This window comes from Misgurnus anguillicaudatus, chromosome 25, assembly GCF_027580225.2.
Source record: "Misgurnus anguillicaudatus chromosome 25, ASM2758022v2, whole genome shotgun sequence".
Classification (NCBI taxonomy): domain Eukaryota; kingdom Metazoa; phylum Chordata; class Actinopteri; order Cypriniformes; family Cobitidae; genus Misgurnus; species Misgurnus anguillicaudatus.
This window is the reverse complement of record NC_073361.2, coordinates 20,486,534-20,508,674: the sequence shown is the minus strand read 5'-3', so window position 1 is coordinate 20,508,674 and position 22,141 is coordinate 20,486,534.

Genomic DNA, 22,141 nt, shown 5'->3' with positions numbered 1-22,141 from the left:
ACACGATAGCACAAGCAGCTAAATTTGCTGCGGCTTTAAATCAACATTATAAGCGAACGTATTACTAATGTAACGTATAGAAGTTAAGCCCACGAAGGCTGCCTCCCCGGGTTGAAAAACCCCCTAGGAGAAAAAAAAACCCGGATTTTTAGCCGGGGAAGTAAAAAAAGTCCTAGGAGGGAAAAACCCTTGTGAGATATAATAATAATATATATATATATATATATACATAGATTAAGCGGAGATTAAGCGGACTTTTAAAGGCACTAAATGCTCTGTCACCCCCTTATCTTTCAGATCTACTCTGTTCTTACTTACCTACACCACGACCACTTCGGTCTTCAAATGCTGAACTTCTATGTATTCCCTGGTACCGTCTATCCTCTATGGGTGGCAGATAATTTTCTGTCATTGCTCCGACATTATGGAACTCCCTACCTATTTCACTAAGAACCACTGCTTCCTTGCCTGAATTTAAATCACAGCTTAAGACCCATCTGTTCAACCTACACTATCAGTAAGACATATGTATAAGAAGCACTTACGCTATTTGCAATGTGGAGTCTGTGGTTTATGTACTGTGATCTATGTAGAGTCCTATCACTTGAACTGATTATTTTGTGGTTCGTATAGGTCTGTCTTCTGTTATTCTTTCACTCTCGTCCTGGGCAAATGTCCGACGAATATGTATCTTTATTGTCTACTTTTGTTGAAATTCTGTAACTTGTGAAGCGTGCTTGAGCTTGGGAAAGGCGCTATAAAATTTAAACATTATTATTATTATTATTATTATTATTATTATTATTATTATTATTAATAGAGTTATAACATTTTCAGGATTGCTAGTAAAACCCTGGATTTTCTTAGCTGTCGCTGATTGTACAGTGTTTGCCTGGCTTTATTTACTTGAGTTTGGATGTGTGAATTCCAAGTAAGGTCCTCGGAGATGTTAGCTCCAAAGTACTTGAAGCTGCTCACCCTCTCCACCGGGGTTTCGCAAAGCATGAAAGGAGTATAGAGCTGCTGCCTGTTGTCTCTTCCTGAAGTCCACAATCAGCTTTGGTTTTACTTACATTCAGAAAGAGACAATTGTCTTGGCACCATAATGTAAGTTTCTCCACCGCATCCAAGTATGCAGTCTCGTTGTTGGAATTGAGGCCCAGGATCATAGTATTATCAGTAAATTTGATAATAGAAGTGGAGCCACGCAGTTATCTGTATAGAGAGAATAGAGCAGGGGCTCAGGACGCAGCCCTGTGGAGCTCCGACACTCAAGAGTGATGGAGTTGAAGGTGAACTGGCCTATTTTCACCACCTGAGGTCTGCCAGTGAGGAAATCTTGAATCCAGTTGCAGAGTGAAGAATTCAGGCCAAGATCCGTGAGTTTAGAAGCTAGCTTGATGAGGACTATAGTATTGAAAGCTGAGCTATAGTCGATGAATAGTAGCCTTACATAGTTCCTATTGTTGCTTGACAATGTGCATGAGTGAAGAGTGCAGGATGTGAGAGATGGCATCCTCAGTAGATTTATTGGGACGATAGGCAAACTGAACAGGGTCTAAAGTATCAGGGATGGAGGAGCAAGTTTAGTTTTTGACAGGTTTGTTCATTACTAATGACGTGAGGGCAACTTGTCATTTAGGCAAGAGGGTTTTTGTGCATTTAATTAGGGTGTAATAATATTTCGGTGAATGCGTTGGGTGGGAATGAAATTAAATCAGGGAAACTGTGAAGTCACAATATGGAAGTGTAGTACTAATAAGCTGTTGTAGCCCTGGAAAAGTGTTTTCTGTTCAAGAGAATATTTTTTAAATAGAAAACATTTCTTATAATTAGACATAATAATGAAACATTATGTACATTTCTAATGTGATTTTTTACATGTCATACGTGCATTTAGTACGTGCATAAGTGTATATGATAGTGCTGGAGGCTCAGAGAGAAATCATAAGAGGTGAATGCTAAACAAAGAAACTGTGTGCTCTCATAAAGTGATAGGGAATAGCGGTGCAAAATGCCAGGTTAGGGGTCGTCACGGAAACCCTCCATACACAGGATGAGGCCCTTTGTGCCAAAAACGGTTGAGTGGAGGAGAGCATAAATGAAGGATTAAACCCACACCAGTGCATCTCAATGCTCCGTCCCTGCCAGGAGCCAAGGGCTCATTTCCATGTGCTGGTCCTTTATTACACCCATTCAGGAGTCAATCGGTCTGCTGAACCCCCAAACCCTCCACTCTCACGCACGCAAACATTCAAACAAAAACAAAAAATGGAATTCTTATAAATGAGCATATGGATGCGTGTGTTTACAATTAATTAGAATTTATTAAGAAATTATTGTTTACATTATTTAATCATTATTAATATTATATCAAACCAAGATATGCTGGAATCAAACAGAATGTGGACATGTTTGAAAAATATTTTATTGTAGAAATAATTCCAAATTCCATAAACAAACACATACATAATACTCATCCACGCAGGCCTAAATACACATTCATTTACTCATTCAATTGGCACACTCTTTAAAGACAATGGAGAGCTCTTATAATGAGTGCAGGGGTTTCATGCATGCTGGTTCTTTCTTAACACATTTAAATCAACCCCCACTTCATCTTTATGAAGGACCACAACACCCCTCTTACTTCCCAGTGAAGCACACTTGCTTTGTTTCTTCTCTTTCATTAGCACTTGATGTAATATCCTCTGTGAGCAGACTGACACGGGAAACACAGATGTTTGGTCACTTGTGTGAGCTCAGAGCAGCAGATGCCCCAACATGTGTTTACATAAGCAATCATAATGGTTATGCTTAAAGGGACAGTGCACTTTTTTTGAAAATATTCTCATTTTCCAGCTCCGCTAGAGTAAAACGTTTGATTTTTACCGTTTTGGAATCCATTCAGACGATCTCTGGGTCTTTTCTCCGGATATTATACAGAAGTTTTAAATAAAATTTCTAAACTCTTTGGTTATTTTTAGCGCAATGCTAATGGTCTAATCAGATTCAATGGATTATGCTAAGCTATGCTATAAGTGGTACCGCCAGACCCGGAGATCAGCTGAATGGATTCCAAAATGGTACAAATTAAATGTTTAACTCTAGGGGAGCTGGACAATGAGCATATTTTCAAAAAATTGGAGTGTCCCTTTAAATAATTTAGGTCCATATAATATAAACATTTCCAAACTTGGAGATGTTGGCATTGTTTTTGTTCACATGAAGCAAGGTAGATCAGTGACAACTTATTGTCTCTTATATTCTTCTTCTTCTTCTTCTTCTTCACTGTCTAATAGGAATAACATTATTCCCCAGCAGAGGTCAGTAGTAACTCTGTTGTGTTTATTGAGAAAGCAGCTGCTCTGTTTCCTCTGTTCTTAAAGTGGTTGGTTTATTTATTTTTCAGTTGTGTTGGGGTGCTTGCCATAACATAATGGACCACATAATGATTGAGACTACATAAAATATTTATAAATAATTTTTTTTTAAATTAAAATAATTAATGTGCTGCAAAAGTTTTTTTATGTATTCCCCCAAAATAATATGGGCAATGTCACGAACCAAACATAGATGCTTGCATTGTATACTGTTTGCACCCAGAAGCATGTGTGAACCTGGACCACAAAACCAATCACAAGGGTAAATTTTTTGAAATTGAGATTTTTACATAATCTGAAAGCTGGATAAACAAGCTTTCCGTTGATGTATGGTTTGTTAGGAAAGGACAATATTGGCTGGAAATCATTTGGCCGCGATACAACTATTTGAAAATCTGGAATCTGAAAATATCTAAATATTGAGAAAATCACCTTTAAAGTTGTCTTTAGCAACACATAATACTAATGATAAATATTTTTGATATATTTACAGTGAAATAAATCTTTACCTAATATCCTAATAATTTTTGGCATAAAAAAATCTATAATTTTGACCCATACAATCTAGTGTTGGCTATTGCTACAAATATACAATATGACTGGTTTTGTGGTCCAGGGCCACATATGTTGTAGAATCTATCCACACATATCTCCATGTGACTGTGTGTGTGTGCGTGTGCATATGCGTGTGTCCAGGCAAGGGTCTGCCGCAGCTGTGTAAAGATGTGATCTGAGGCAGGCTTTTGCTTGCTATGAAAATATTATTGCAAGTGTTTATTATTACAGTATTGAGAGACAGTAGGAGTGTTGTGTGCTATGAGGACCAGTTAAAGGGGGAGTGGACCTGGAGTGTGTGTGTGTGGTGTGTGCATGAGGAACTTTTACTCTCATTCCTTCAGTTCCCACCGACCGGCCCCCAGCAAGGCCTGGTGCATTGTGGGTAGCGAGGAGGCCTATTGGAGTTGATTAGTTCCGGCTGGGTCTCAGATAGAGTTCTGACAGGCCGTAGAAACAAGCTCACAGCATGAACGCCCCCCTCCCCTCCGCACGCACCCTCTTGCCCTCTCCAACAGACAATAGAACCAGCATGACAAGAGCTTTTTAAAACACTCCATACACTCCACTCCTCTATCTGTCACACACATGTGGACACACACACACTATATCATATAATGCAAAAGAGAGCTAGCTTGACGAGAGCTATGTAAAGTGTTCTCATTGAGTGACACCTTATAATTTACCAACACAATGTGCTTTATAGGCAGTGCTTATAAGGACAGTGATCACTTATATTATTGCACATATTTAGGATTAGGTATTTAAACAAACAAATTCTAACTATGCGGCTGTTTCTTGGACAGCGTTTAGATTAATTTAGGACTAGGTCTTAGTTTTAGGACACGTTTTTACAAACATACCTTACCAATAAGCATACTGGTGTGCATCTTGAGACAAAAAAATTGCAATGATATATGTTAAAAGTAGGGATGCACCGATAGGATTTTTTGGGCCGATACCGATTCCGATTTAAACAGACAACTTCTGGCCGATGCCGATACCGATATTAAACACTTGTATAAAATACTATACAGTTGGTCTATTAGCTAGTTTATTTCTGCATCAAATTATTTTTACTGAACATGGATTGGATCTAATTAACATTCAACTGACCAACATAATAAGAGAGGCACAAATTAAAACAAATATAATAAGACAGCATGACAACCTTCAAAGGTGGTTTTTGCTATTCAGCATTTATTTTATTAACAACATTAACTCATTTTTTACATATAATAGATTTCTTTAAGCAGTTAATTAATAGGCCGATACCGATTGTTTTTCTCGTGCTATTGCCGATATGCCGATGGTTTCAAATTCATCAAAAATCGGCCGATAAATATCGGTGGCCGATACATCGGTGCATCACTAGTTAAAATATGTCAGTGCAAGATGTTCTTAAATTAAGCCAGCTGAAACACACATTTTAGTCTAATACCACCCCTAAAAGTATAAAACTTTGGTATGTAATCTGCCCGCTCCGTCTGTGATTTAGACATGAATAATACTTCACACCTTGCTGCTTGTTGGGCAGAAGTGTGCTATAGCTATTACATGATAAAGCCAGGTACATGATAAAAACAATTAAAACTCCTAAAGACCAGTGGTGGCTCGTGACTGCTCATCCGTGGGGCGCAAATACAAAATAAATGTTCAGAATGTCATGTGTGTTGCTCGTGTTTTCAAAATATGTGTTTGTTGCATCGTGTGAAGGATGTGCATCACGTGTTTTGTCAAAGTAAGTGACTGCTGCACACGCGTCAAAACCGTTCATGATAAAAAGACGCTCAAATTCACAAAATACACACAAGACATTTCATAGTAAACTCTGATTACACATGAGATTATGCGAGTATCTGGCAAACGCGAGTGTCTTTTTTATCATAAACCCTTTAGACGCGTCTGCAGCAGGCACTTATTTTGACAAGATATGTGATGCACATAGGATCCCTTGACACGCAGAACACATATTTTGAAATTACGAACCACACACATGACGGGCTACATACAAGTTGTGACGAACTTCGCATCGAGCGCCCTCAAAAAAGAAGTCACCGGCCGCCACTGCTAAAGACTATAGTGACCAGAATATCACAGAGATTTATGGGTGGGATTATTTTTTTAAAGGAATTGTTGAAATAACTTTCATGTTGGTAACCGAACAACATTTGCCCCCATTGACTTCCATTGTATGCACACAAAAACAAACATTTGGCAACATATCTTATTTTGTGTTTCATAAACAGGTTTAAAATGACAAGTGGGTGAATATATTGGGACCCTGCCTGTGAAAACCTATATAATGTAAAGAACATTCAGTGAAAATATAACCTTGATATATTTAAAATAGACTGAGTAAGGTGATGTCAAAGATTGAAATCAAAATTTTATGCTCCTAATTTTATAATTTGATAATGAAACGTTAGCCTGCACCGTAAACCTGAACAGTAGCGGAGAGCGGGCATAACACTTTTTGACTTTGGCTCTTTAAAAAATGGCTTTGGCCAGGGCTCAACATAAATAATTTTTTATACTGGCCCAGTCGGGACAGTGGTTTACGTTTTTACTTGCCCTGCCGAAATTTTCACTAGCCCCACCCAAAAAAGAGTAAAATATAATTGTATACATTTTATTCATCATTTGTTAAGACAATTAGCAATTTTAAATGTAAACTCTAATTCTGAAATTTCACAATACTCTTATCAGGATCAATAGTTGCAGGTATATCAGGATTTAACTGTTACGTCAATTGGTAGAGCAAAAAGACGTTAAAACGACAGTGTCCTCTAATTATGGAAGATAATGAAGCAATATTAATAAAACACTGTTATTATTAACATGCTGTGTTGATATGTCTCTCGATGCGCTTAAAATTGTCTTCATTCATACGTCTCGCCATTAAGTTCAGCGGTCCAGATGAAGAGTTATCGGTAACCCTTTCAGACACCATGCCCGCTATGTTATGTTTACGCGAATTGCTTGTTCCAACAAAAAAGGCTCCCAATTTGTCTGCTTTACCTTGAAACTGATGGCAAACTGCAAAACATTGCATAATTTTTTTGTGTGTTTTACTCCAGTAAATATCTGCTTCCAAGATGTTAAAAAATTACGTTTTTTGGGCCCTGTCCTCTTAACGTCTTTTTGCTCTACCAGCTGACATAACACAACACACACAATACCGTCCACAACAATAAGGCAGGACAAACCTCATGACATTGCCGAGAAGTTAACGTTCGCTTAAAATGTGTCTCAATTGTAACATTGTATAAGAATACATACTGACAAACGGCCACAGGCAGAAAATATATTTTAGTGACTAAGGCTCGATCGGGCAAGTGACAATACTGTTTACTGGCCCGAGCGTCTCTCACACTGGCCCCGGGCAACCAGGCAGTCATTTATATTGATTCCTGTTTGGCTCATTAAAAAATACTTAAGTCTATATTTAAACACTTTTTGTTCAATATCTTTATGAAGACACATCAAAACTTTTCATAAATTCACAGGAGATCATCTTCTGACAGTAAGAGAAAAAGACCAAAAGCACAGATTGCTCGGCTCTGTATAAAATATAGCGAGGGAAATAAGTATTGAACGCGTCAACATTTTTTCAGTACATATATTTCCAGTGAGGAACTCAAGAAATCAACATCTCATGATGGCTAAAAGCAAAGAGTTTGGATATTTTCCTATTTAAAACTTGACTCTTCTGTAGTTACATCGTGTGCTAAGGCCGACAGAAAATTAAAAGTTGCAATTTTCTAGGCAGATATGGCTAACTATACTCTCATTCTGGTGTAATAATCAAGGACTTTGCTGGTGTAACACGGTTGCAGGAGGCGCAATGATATTACGCACTGCCCGAAAATAGTCCTCTGCTATTGAAAGTTACCAAGGTGCTGCATAATACCATTGCGCCTCCTGCAGCCATGTTAAGGCAGCAAATCACTTGATTATTACACCAGAATGAGAGTATAGTCTTAACCATATCTGCCTAGAAAATCGCAACTTTTAATTTTCCATCAGTCTTAGTACACAATGTAACTACAGAAGGGTCAAGTTTTAAATAGGAAAAATATCAAAACTCTTTGGTTATTTTTTAGAGCGATGCTAATGGTCTAATCAGATTCTGTAGATTATGCTAAGCTATGCTAAAAGTGGTAGCGCCAGACCCGGAGATCAGTTAAATGGGTTCCAAAAAGGTAAAAATCAAATGTCTAACTCTAGGAGAGCATATTTTCAAAAAAATATGTGGTGTCCCTTTTGGTTCAAAAAAAGTTGGTTTACTAAATTTTATGTAATCAGTTTCAATAAAAGTGGGTTTTGCCGTGTGGATTTCACAGGCAGGGTCACAGATGCTAACAAAATGTTTAGTTTTGGGTAAACTATCCCTTTATCTCAGTAATCTCGCAAAGCACCTTAGAAACACCATAGCAACACACTAAAACAAGCCAGCACACTTTAGATGCCCACAAGCAACCCTCTGGCACCCACAACACCCTAAAATCACAATAAAACAAGTTTTGCGCATGCCATCACTATATTCAAAAAAATTGACGAATCCAGTTACGTTAAATTGTTTACCCTATTAAATTCTGAAATAGTAAACAACCTGATGTTAAAACCTGTAGTTTCAAGTGCTTCCTGTAAAAAAACTTGACAGTGGCCTCATTGAGCACTTCAGCAAGCTGATGTACAAACATACAGTTCAGACGGTATACATGTAATCCTCATCCGCTGTTTATACAGCCAGTAACTGCAAACCACTATACAACACAACACTCCAAACCTCCTCAGAAAAATAACATCCTCTCACAAACAGCACAACTAAACCGCACAATATACCCTAAACCACATCGCTCGGTTCAACCTGCCAGCGTACCCCACCGTGGTACGCTCCAGGGGTAAACTAAATCAACACCTCCCTGTCCCATTTTTCCTCACCTCTCTTACTTTATCTTACCTCTCTATGCTCTCATTGCTTTCGCTCCACATTCTTCTCTTTTATCTTTTTCTCCACACATAATTGATTAAGGACCGCTTCCATAAATCAATTTGGTATGGGCATCAGTCAGTAATGAATGGGGGAAGCCCCCCCTCCGAGCGTCCAGTATTAATCTAGCACAGCATGCCTTTCCACTCAAAACTCTTTCTCTCGCTTTCTTTCACAAGCACATACGCACTAACGCAAACTACACACAAATGCCAAAAACACACTACTTAAGCTCAGAGGGGAGCTGCCGTTCATCCTGAATGCAGAAAGAGAGAAAGAGGAGGATGAGAAGAGAGGTTGGAAAAATGAACAGACAGGCATGTGAAAGAGAGACCTGGTGAAAAACTATGATGGCAGGGCAGAAAAGAAGAGATGACGGGAGTATACACACATACACACACATGCACTGACATCGACCTTTTTAAAGCTATAGTATAAGCAATGTGCTAATGAAAAACTATTTTTTTCCTTTCTTAACTTCCAAAACAGTTTTTTTTTAAATATCTTACCATGACTTTTATATATTGTTTGATTTATGAACACTAAGTTTAATGTACAGTATATCCTTTTAAGGGGCAGTTTCCTAGACAGGGTTTAGATTAATCCAGGATTAGGCCTTAGTTATAATATGACATTTAAATAGTTTTTACAAACATACTTTACAAAAAACATTACTGGTGTGCATCTTGAGACAAAACAATTTGTTAATATACAGTGTGTGCAAAAGTCTTAGGCCACCATGCTACCATTATTTGTTGTTTTTGCAATTGTATAGTGATCATATATAATTGTTTCTCAGTCTCTTTATTAGAATACAACCAGAATACAGGAAATGTGTATGTAGTATTAAAAACTATATAAAAGTATAAGCTGAAGTGTCAAGTATTTAGGGTAAACTCCTCTTCCACTTGAGCAATATCAGTGCAGGATCTCTTAAACCTAAATGAAATTAAATCTTAATTCTAATTGAATGACTTCAGGACTTTGGTCTCCTCAAAAAAGCTCAAGATGTGTTTTGTGTCAAGAGAGGTCACACTAAATACTGACTGATGCTTCAAGACATCATTTAGTTCTGAAAATTGTTTTGTTTTTAATTTTGTGTACATATTTCCTGTATTTTCTGTTTGTATATTAATAAAAATAGTGAAAAATAAATATGAATGGACATTAACAACAGCCAGGGTCATAAGGAGATGACTTGTGCAAAAAAAATTGTCAAAAAATGACTATTTTAGGAAGGTGACCATATTAAAAGTTGAAATTGCTTACTCGATTTTAACAATTTAAAAAACGAATTTAAGTATGTAAAAAGATTAAAAAAAGATTAAAAACATTTGTTGCTCAGATGCGAAAGTTGCTGTAACATATCGTCACCTTCCTAAAATAATTGCCATTTTTCAAACAAGTAACAAAACAAAAGCTCTCAGTATGTTTAATACGTTCATCAAATACTATAAATAAATTCCCTTAATCCCGGCCTCAAGTCATTCAGAAATACCAGTTTGTTGGCAGAATCTTATAAACGCCAAAATGAAAGTGCGTGCATACAGCAAAGTGCAAGACTTTTTTATCTAGTTAAAGGAGGTTTACCAAATATATGAGGCAGTGGCGGCCGGTGACTTCTTTTTTCAAGGGCACACAATGCGAAGTTCATCACAACATGTATGTAGCCGTCATGTGTGTGGTTCGTAATTTCAAAATATGTGTTCTGCGCGTCGAGTGATCCTATGTGCATCACGTGTCTTGTCAAAATAACCTGCTGCAGACGCGTTTATGATAAAAGAGACGCTCGTGTTTGCAAGATACTTGCATAATTTCATGTGGAATCAGAGTTTAGTGTTAAGTGAGTGTCTTGCGTTTATTTTGTGAACAAGAGCGTCTCTTATCATAAACGATTTTGACGTGTGTGCAGCAGGCACTTATTTTGACAAAACACATGATGCACATGGTTCACATGACACAACAAACACATATTTTGAAAACACGAGCAACACACATGAAACATTGCAACACTTATTTTGAATTGGCACCCCTCAGAAGACCCCCCTGTCAAGAGCCTTTTACCTTTATTCAGAAAGGACAGTTAAGGATGCCTGACTTTTTAGAAGTGGAGATTTTTGTACTTAGAGGGTTTTGCAGCAAAAAACAGTCAAATTTATTGTTAAAGGTGCAGTGTGTAAATTTTAGTGCATCTAGTGGTGAGGTTGCAAATTGCAATCAACATTTCAGTCCACCGTTCACCGAAATGCATAGAAAAGCTACGGTAGCCGCCACCGGACAACCATGTCATCGTTGGAGACAACTTAGTAAAAAAGTTTGTCCGTTATGGGCTTCTGTAGAAACAAAATGGCAACTTCCATGTCAAGGGACCCTCTGTGTATGTAGATAAAAACTTCTCATTCTAAGGTAATAAAAACATAACAGTTCATCATGAAAGGTATTTATACACCACTGATAATATAGTTATGTATTTATATTGCATTACTGTCAAGAGATCCTTATAAAAGTTACACATTGCACCTTTAAATACCAATGACGAAAGTAGTATTTGTGAAATTTCAATTACTGACTAATAGCTTTAATTACTGAGTATGAAACTCATTTACAAGAAAATATGAACTCTTCATATGTTGCATGACTTACTGATCACATAATTTTTTTACTGTGCACTTTATTGGTGATGGACGTATGTCACACTATTAAATTTTGTCTTGACTATAGGGAGGCATTTAAAATGGATTGTATGCAAAAATGTTTTAGGACACATCTTTTCCTTCCTCATCCCTCTTACCCTTATCACAGTTTCCCCATGTATTAGCTTTTTCTTCTCTTTGCTGTTTCTCGCCTTTCACTACTTCAGTTCTTCCACCCTCTCACTCGCCCCCTCATCCCCCTCTCAGCTGCAGAGTGTTAAGGTCGATGATAGCGTAAGCTGTATGGCCTCTAAAAACAATTTGTCTTAATGAGCTCCGAAGAGGCGGGTCACAGCTGAAGCCAATTGCGAGACCTTCCTGTCGGCATGGCTGCAGGCTCGGGGGTCACGAGAGGTCACGCTGGCCCCATCACACCAGTGGGCTCCAGCCCAACAGTCTGATCCGCAGACTCAAGGGGACACATCTGGTTCTGATGCAACTCTGGAGTCGGCTCTCAGGGTTTAGGAGCGAGAGGGAAAGGGGTCACATTCCTCTCAGTGTCAAAGTCAGGGCCGAAGGTGTGCGTGACGTGACTTATGCCCCCTGATCTTTCTCCTCCTCTTCCTCACTGGCAGGTGAGATCTGAATAAATCGACGTGGCAACGCTTTGAAGGCATTGCCAGTAAAACGAGCAGCTATTAACGATCGTAACTAACAAGCTGCAGGCGTCCCCGATGCGCGTTCTCATGCTAGTTTAACACTCGTCTATTTCCATATGTGCTCTTTCTTTCATGGATGCCTGGAGCTAATACTTCACAGGCCAAAACACTATTTCATACCCTCTCAAAGATCCAAGGATCAAAAGGCGATGTACCTGCGCACATGCGGGTAACACATGCGGCTTTGTAAATGATCAGACATGCAGATACATTCACAGTCTGCAATCTGTTTGTGTGATTGTGCATTCGTATGCATGTGTGGACTAAACACAATGCAGTATTTGTTAACTTTTTTGTGCATTGTTTGCATTGATTTCAAGGATAGTTGCACAGATGAGGGTCTGAAAATATCAAATATGCATTTATTGATTTCAAATAAATATATCAAGGTTATATTTTCACACAATGTTCTTTACATTATATAAGATGATCCTAAATCATAAAAAATGATGAGACTGATAAGATCACATTTAGTAAAGCTTAAATTTGGTTTAAACACAATGTTCGGCACACACCTTCCCGCATGCGAGGTGTCACTAATGATGGAACATGCAGATCACACACACACACTTTTCAATTGGCAAGCCTTTGTGGTTCCAGATGCTTTATACACCTGAGCCCATAAAACAGAGTGCGTTATGGCAGTAATTTCTATTCTACTTCTCCGAACACACAAACGTGTACACACATGGTGCCATAATTGGCTCCTGCAACCTTCTCGGCCCGACTAAGAGTGAACCCCAACTCCGTCTCCCCCACCCTCACAGGCCCATAAAAGCACATCTGGAAAGGCAGTCTATTTCTTTGCCTCTCTCTCCATCTCTGTCCTGCTCCCTCATGCAGCAAAAAAAAAAAAAAACAGCATAGAAAGAGCTTCTTATGAGCGACTACAAACCCAGAAATAACCCTGTCAGCTTAAGTGAAATGTCCTTATGAACCATCACCAGATATACTGTTAGGCACGATGACAGCTCTGGACCTGCTGAGGTGCGATTTCACTGAGCACCACTGAGATCCTCACATTGAATAAACGGCAGTTTTGACGTATTCATGGGACTGTCTGGTTGAAATTAAGTTTAACTTCAGCACAAAGGGTTAACCTCTTCTCATGTGGGTGATTTTATATAATTGCAGGTACATTTTGTGTCCAACGCCATTTATTCTTTTGCTTTTTTAGATGGTTATATTATTAATTTGGTATTCGTTGTCATGGATCATAAGATATTAGTATGTAATCAAACTGACAGAAACACACACACACACACACACACACACACACACACACACATACATGACTGTCAACACTGTTACTCTTCATTGATAATACAATAGAATTGACACAACAGGAAATTATGACTTTTAGCTATATAAGACACTTTTTACACAAAATATTATGTTGCTACGGTCTGTAACATCTTGTGATCCGTGACAATGAGTACCAAATCATTAATATATTTGAAAATATAACCAAATCATTAATATATTTAAAAATATAATAAAATTTAAAAAATGACTGCAAAAAAGTTGGTCAACTTAAAAACTTACCTGGTTGCCTTAAAATCTTGAGTTAATTAATTTAAAAATATTAGTTGACACAACAATTTTTACACAACTTTTACTAAGTAAACTGGCATTTTCAAGTTTAATGACTTTTTTAAGATGTAAAATAAATAATGTCCCTGTACGTATGTGAAGTTCTAGCTCAAAATACTACACAGATAACTTATTAAAGGATGTTAAAATTGCCAAAATGGCAGTGCCGTGGTTGGATATTGCACATTAAAGGATTAGTCAATTTTCTTTAAAAAAATCCAGATAATTTACTCACCACCATGTCATTCAAAATGTTGATGTCTTTCGGCAGTGGTCGAGTGGTTCATGTAGGTTGTCTACAAATCGGAAGGTTGGTGGTTCAATCCCGGCTCCACCTGACCAAGTGTCGAAGTGTCCTTGAGCAAGACACCTAACCCCAGCTGCTCCCGATGAGCTGGATGGCGCCTTGCATGGCTGACACCGCCGTCGGTGTATGAATGTTTGCGTAAATGGGTGAATGTGAGGCAATATGTAAAGCGCTTTGGATGGCCATTGGTCTATGAAAGCGCTATATAAATGCAGTCCATTTACCATTTCTTTGTTCAGTCGAGAAGAAATTATTTTTTGAGGAAAACATTCCAGGACCTTTCTTATTTTAAGGGACTTTAATGGACCCCAACACTCAACAGTTCCAATGCAGTTCCAAATTGCAGTTTCAAAGGACTCTAAACAATCTCAAACGAGGCATAAGGGTCTTATCTAGCGAAACGATAGTGATTTTTGACAAGAAAAATAAAAAATATGAACTATTAAACCACAACTTCTCGTCTTCCTCCCGTCCTGTGACGCGCCAGCTTGACCTCACTTAATACATCATCACGTCAAGAGGTCACGGATGACGTATCGAAACTACGCCCCAGTGTTTACAAGTGTGGAGAAAGAGGACCGTTCCGACATCGCTGTATGTGGAATGATACTAATTAATGTCTTTGTGTCAGTTTATTGTTTAAAATGTTCCGCAAATGTGCGTTTCATATATGTAACATGTGACCTTTCCACGTCATTACGCAATTACGTGAGGTCGCACTGGCTCGTCAAATGACCGAAGGAAGACGAGAAGTTGTGGTTTAAAAAAATGCATTTTTTTTCTAGCAAAAATGTCAATCGTTTTGCTAGATAAGACCCTTATGCCTCGTTTGGGATCGTTTAGAGTCCTTTGAAACTGCAATTTTAAACTGCATTAAAACTGTTAAGTGTTGGTGTCCATTAAAGTCCATTAAAATAAGAAAAATCCTGGAATGTTTTCCTCAAAAAACATAATTTCTTCTCGACTGAACAAAGAAAGACATCAACATTTTAGATGACATGGTGGTGAGTAAATTATCTGGATTTTTTTTAAGAAAATTGACTAATCCTTTAAGGGGTGGTATTATAATAAGATCCCCTTCTGACATCACATGGGGAGCATGCACTGCACTTGTCCACAATTTGCCCGTCAATTTGCTCAATTGGTAGAGCACTGCGTTACCCGTACAGAGGTTGTGGCTTTGATTCCTTGGGAACACACATGAAAAGTGTATAAATATAATGTAATGCTTTCTTGCAATACATTTAGAAAAATGTCTTATCCTGACTTGGCTGTAAAGACATTCCTGCTTTGCCTGACTATGTACCCTTTTCTGCACTTATTAGCATGAAAAATGATTGTGCATAGAAAAGTATTTTAGACCAAAAATTCATTGCAGTACAACCAAATATCATAATGTTATGTTGGAGCACTTTATAGACTTTCTTCTTATTATTATTAAGGCGGGACTTTTTTTTTGATATAATCCAAGTTTTAGCTCTGCCAAAAGATGACGTATTCAAACAGATGATCCTATTAGTAGGATATATTTAGTAGTATGCAGCATGTTTTGAAGAATCCTCTAAACGGGACAGTTATGACTTGTTTGTTTTATATACACACACATGTGTGTCTGAGCTGTAAGATGTGCGGTCTCTGTTTATTCACCCCTGCTTTCTGAGGCCACATTGGCTCGTGGGAAATAGGAAACAATCCTGCTGGGCGCAGTTCATCCACCTCAAGCTTTTCTGACTTTTTAATTGATGTATTATACATTCTCTGTGTGCGAAACAGCACAAACTATCTCCGGCACTTGGACTATAACTATATATACATTTAATGAGAGCCTCTGTGGTGAAGTAATGGCTGGTTGGGTTATAGGGGAATATAGTACTGGAATTTGTTGTACAGCGCAGGAAGGAGTAACCATCTATATTAATTCATCGCGATAACTCTACAAAGATAAGCTGACGCGGTCTGATTCAGTCTGGCTGTGATCATACGCTTTCTGTTTTCCAGCGGATCTAGGCAGAAGACCAGGAAGAAAATAAAGCGAGCCACAAGAATCTTCTGGCTGGGCTGTGCACTGTTTTCACACTGCAACTTCTTTAGGCCCAGAGAGAGAGAGAGACGGGGGTAGGAAAAAAGACGCCAGCATTTTTTATTCTCATTTTTAATGAAGTCTTGAGAAATGGAAGCTATAGCTGCATGGGTTGGGTTTTACTTATGAGCCCAAGGCTCTTAAGCAGGAACATATGCGGCCCCTCGGCCTGAGGGCTCAGGTTACTACGGGTACACTAAAATGTTGAGAAACGGGACGGGGTAATAGAGACAAGGAGAGAGAGAGAGAGAGTGAAAAGATTAAGAAAGAATGCGTGGGTATTTGTGTGTTAAAGAAGTAGTTCACCCAAAACTGAAACTTGTTGATTCAAACCCAAACAGTTTGAATATTTTTCCAAGTGAGCCTGGTTCATGCAGTTACAACAAAAATGTTCATGCTTCAAAAATAGGATGCAAAATCAGAACGTATCATGTGAATAGAGTCCACAGAAAGGAGGCCATATGGTTATGAAACAGCAGGCTGAGTAAATGATTGAATTTACATTCTTTTGGTGAACTATTCCTTTAAAAGTGAAAAAAGAGAGAATAAGAGAAAGAAAGAAATTGGTAAAAGAAGATTGAGAGAGCAGGAAAGAGGGTGGGCAGTTCTGCGGTAGGTAAATAGAGTTCTGACCCAGGCCCAGTCATTGGAACAGCAGGCCTTCTGCTCCGCGGGATTTTCTCTGGGTTTTTGTTTTGTGTTTGGAGGGGGAAAGGGGAGATGGGGGCACTATTAACCAGCACCATCGTTTTTCTAATTAGAGCTTTGGGGAATATTTTCTTAAGGACTGTCGACCCTCCCTAAAGGACTCCCAAGAGAGAGGGAGTGTGTGTGTGTGTATCTAGTGGAAGGAGAGAGAGGAGACAAAAAGGATGTATGTGCCTATATACATCCTACATACGTGCATTTCGGTGTACATATTTGTGTGTGTAAAAATTTATACATTTGTTTCAATATAAACGTTTGTGTAAAAAAAGTATGTCGTTTTCTAAACCAGATCAATACATTGCAGGCAAGACTAATTTATTTGAGGAGGCTTTTAGAAAATATGTTCGGAGTTTAATTTATGTATTATGCAAATAGTTTTTCTTGCTTTAAGCATGAACTTCACAAAAGTTTTAAAATAATTTGTTAGTGCCATAAAACACTGATTCAATAAATACCCTGAATTTTTTTTTTAATTATCTTGCAAAGTTTTGCTTCCTAAATATAACTAACTTGTTTGAATAATATTAAGTTGCTTTAACTAGAAAGCAAACCAGCTATACTTACTGTAGTACCAAACAAATTATATTTCGAAGAGTACTTGTAGCAAATAGTCTTTGGCTTTTTAGCACCACCATTTTTCGATAATTTACTTTGTTCTTACCTCATCTTAGACGAATTAATACATACTTATCTTTGTATTAATCGTTGTATCTTTTGTAAAGCGCCTGGTAAACAGCGTTGGGGAAAGTTACTTTTAAAAGTAATGCATTACAATACTAAGTTACTTCCCATAAAAGTAACTAATTGCGTTCCTTAGCTACTTTTCATGGAAAGTAATGCTTACGTTACTTTTAAGTTACTTTTGCATTACTTTTGCATTACTTTTTCTTACTTGGCTGAGGCTTGATCACTTTCAGGCCTTGCAGGTGTTTTTTATGATCGCAAAAATGTCAAGCTGTGGCCTGCCATCTCTGTTTCTGACTTAAAGGGGCCATGGCATGAAAATCTGACTTTTCCATATTTAAGTGCTTTGATTGGGTCCCCAGTGCTTCTATCAATCTAGAAAATGTGAAAAAGATCAACCAAGTAACTTAATTTTGGTAAACCACTCTCTACAAGCACATGAAAAAACAGGTCGTTGAAACTCGGCTCCCCCTATGATGACACAAGGAGCTCTTATTATAATAATATACCACCCCTTAATCTACACTATCTAATCACAGCACTGCCATTTAGTGCAGAGAAAAGCAGTGTTTGAATTTCATCAGCTCATTTGCATTTTAAAGGACACACCCAAAACGGCACATTTTTGCACACACCTACAAAGTGGCAATTTTAACATGCTATAATAAATTATTTATATGGAATTTTGAGCTAAAACTTCACATATGTGCTCTGGGAACACCAAAGATTTATTTGACATCTTAAAAAAAGTCTTGTGCCATGGCCCCTTTAAACTGTTCCCACTCAGGCGCACCGAGTGCGTAATTCTACGTTAATATGTTCAGTTTAATTCAGTACAATTTTTTTTTTTAAATTGAATGAATTGAACTGAAAAGTAACTCACATTACTTTTTTTAAAAAGTAACTCAAATATTAATGTGTACATTTATAAAGTAATGCATTACCTTACTTGTTACTTCAAAAAAGAAATTCACTGCTCGTAAATGTGTTAGCATTTAGCCTAGCCCCATTCATTCCTATGGCTCCAAACAGGGATGAATTTATAAGCCACCAAACACTTCTATGTTTTAAAGACTGTTACATGAGTAGTTACACGAGTAAGTTTGGTGGAACAAAATAAAACTTTTGTTTGGAGCCATAGGAATGAATGGGGCTAGGCTAAATGCCAACACATTCAAGAAGCGCTGTACAAAGATTAAGTGCACGCATTGAAACAAGATAAGGTATGTATTATTTCATCTAAGTTGAGGTAAGAACATAGTAATGTATTGAAAAACGGTGGTGTTTTCCTTTAAGGACGCATAAGAACACATGGCAATTTTAGTGATATTCCCAAAATTATGCCAAAAGACACACACATCTCCATCTCATGTATACCGCATGGATGTAAAAAACACCCTCACTCCATCAGTCATAAACACACACACACTGTAAGTTCATTAGGTTGTGATGGTCAAGATCCATTCTCCTTGTCGAGGAGCAAAGGACAATTTTCTTTTCTCTTTTCTTCCTTTTCCAAACCTTCTTTTCTTCTCGTTTTATCCTTGTGCTGTTTCTTTTCAGTGAGTCTGCTGCTCTTGTCGTGGCTTTGATCCCCCACTCCCCCCATTTCTGGGCCTCTACTGAGCTCAGTGGAGCGATTTCCTGAGTCTGCCTAGATTAATGAGTGTGTGTATGTGTGTACTTCATAGTGCACTTGAAAAAAATAGTGGGAGAGAATGAGACGAGTTAGAGAGAGTGTATGTATGTGTGTGTGTCTGTGTGGTTCTCCTCTGGCTTTTCAGAGACCGCACATTATTTTTGTGTTTTATCTTCAAAGTCACTGCGTCCACAGTGTGCCTGTGTTTGCCTTGCTCGCTCGCCATTTTGAAACATTTGCAATCACAGAGCCCTCGTTGTGGATATGATGGCAATCTCGCTTCCACAATAAAAAAAGCAACAAGACCGACATGCACGCTCACGAGTAGCGTACACATACACACACTTGCCCTCGCAGAAGGGCAGTTTGGACAGCAATGTGTTTGCGTAAACGTAGATAAAGTTGTTGCTTTGCAACGCGTTCCTTCCAAATAAATCAACGCCTATCAGATGCTGCATAAAACGAAACCCATAATCAGATTCTGAAAGAAATCGCAAACGGCTAAAAATAACTGTCTTATTGGAGCCATGTGTGGATTTTGAGGGGGGAGATGTTACTGTGGTGGGTCGCATGAATCAACCGGTGGAAAAAACAGTTTGTCTTTTCTGAGATAACAGCCACGTGACTCCCGGCCGAAGCCTGTTTATTTACTCTCACTTAGTGTGTGTATGTTAATACGCAAACACACATTGGATAACATTAATATACAAACACATACACATCCTCTAATGCCTTTTACTGCTTACACACATTTATACAGATTTGTTGCTTTTCACTATATTTTTAGGACAGGGTGCAGACGGAGAGGGGACTTGAACCCAGGGCACACTTCATGACCAGTATATACACACAAAATACATAATTTATATTCACTTACATATACAAAAACACTTGACACCATCTAACATGTAATTATTATGGCGTAATGTATACCTTACAAAAATAAGTAAACTTCAGGTTTATTTTATTAAGTATACTTAAGTAAAGTTCAAGGTATACTTTATGTAGTAAAATACTAATATCAGTATACTAGTATAGTATACTTTTAAATGTTTATATAAAAAAGGCTCACTTTTTAGTTTAACGTGTATAAAAATAATAAACAAGGAGTATACACTATATTTTTCCCTTGTTCTGAGATCACACTACTAGTAAACTTACAGTTATATGGACAGTTTAATACATGGCACGTTTTTGTGTATCTAATGACTGCACAATTTGAAGTATACTTTCAATAAACTACTTATTTTATACTATACCATTGAATATTGTAAGTTTTCTTGATTTTTTAAATCATACTTTTATTTTAATAATTTCATATTTTTTAATATTTTTGAGTTTATAAGATAGTAACACTATATAGAAAAGTATTTTATAAGCTACTGAGTCGAAAGAGTAAACACAACTACACTGCAAAAATGATACTACCGAGCCCCTAAGGTGAAATAGGAATAAAAATCTAAGGTTTGGTTTCATGTGCTCACGTGAAACTTTCGCGTGCTCACGTGGGGCTTTCGCGTGCTCACATGAAACCTTAATGTGTAGAATTTTTTTAAGTTTAGTTTTGTGTGCGCGGGTGATGGTTTCGCGTGCGCGCGCGAAACTAAATGCGATTGTTTCACGTGAGCACGTGAAGCTGGGCTTTATTTAATTTTTGCTCCATGTCCCCTTGGGGGCTCCGTATTATACAGCATGAACTTAAAAAAACTTGGTTTTGCAAGTCAATTCTACTATTTTAAGTTTTGGCTTGTGATAAGTTGACACAACTTATAAAGACAAGTTAAAATGGTTTAACTTAATTTTTGAAGTTAAAGTTACATAAAAATATATGAAAAGTTTGGTTCCAAAATGAGATATAACATTTTTCAAAAATCTCATTTTTTATTTTGCATTCAAATTAATATCAATCAAACTGCAATTGGATTATTTTTATTTAAGCCTTCATAACTTAAAAAATACAGTTAAGTAGCACAAAAAAACATGATAACATAATAATAAACAAAACTTTTTTACACAGAGTTATCTCGTTTTGGAACCAAACTCTTCATATGTTGTTGATAAAAATGCTGCTTTTTACAGTGTAGAAGTATATTTAGAATACGTCATTGTACTTTTAATTATATTGAGTACAAGTATATGCCAGATATTCTTTATTATTATATAATTTCAAAAAAAAGTATATTTAAGTATATTTTTGTGTAATTCTAAGAAGTATGTAAAAAGTAAACTGAAGTCTACTTTCCAATTCAAAGTTTAAAAGAAGTATGCTTGTACTTGGATAAAGTTTTCTAAGGGTAAATTCCAAATAAATGAATAGGTGAAATAACAAATAATAACAAAGCAACTAAAAATATAACTTGTGAGAAAAAGAGATGGCGCAGTGATATTACACAGCTATGCATGAAGTCAGTTGCCTGACTGGAGATAGTTACACAGTTAAGTTGCCATCGTACTAAAAAAATCAGACTCCTTAATACCACGATTATTAATAAATATTACACATACATTTACATTAATAAGAACTATTTCTCATTAAAACAAAAAAGAACACTTGGACTAACACGAGTAGAGAAGTAGACATACTCACGTAGGCTAACACACACTTTTACATCTGAGCAGAAAGTGTGTATAAGGGTGCAAGTGTGTTACAGGCTCGACTATGAGCCAGGTGTTTTTGATTAGGACCCCTATCAGAAAAAGACTGAGGAGCGGGGGTGTAATGATGGAAGAGAGTCAAAAACTCTCCCTTTTAACTCTGAGGCCCGTAGATCAAACCCTAGCCAGCTTCCCTGATAGGCTCATAAATACCTCCTCCAAACCAGCTCTCATCCCTTATCATACTGT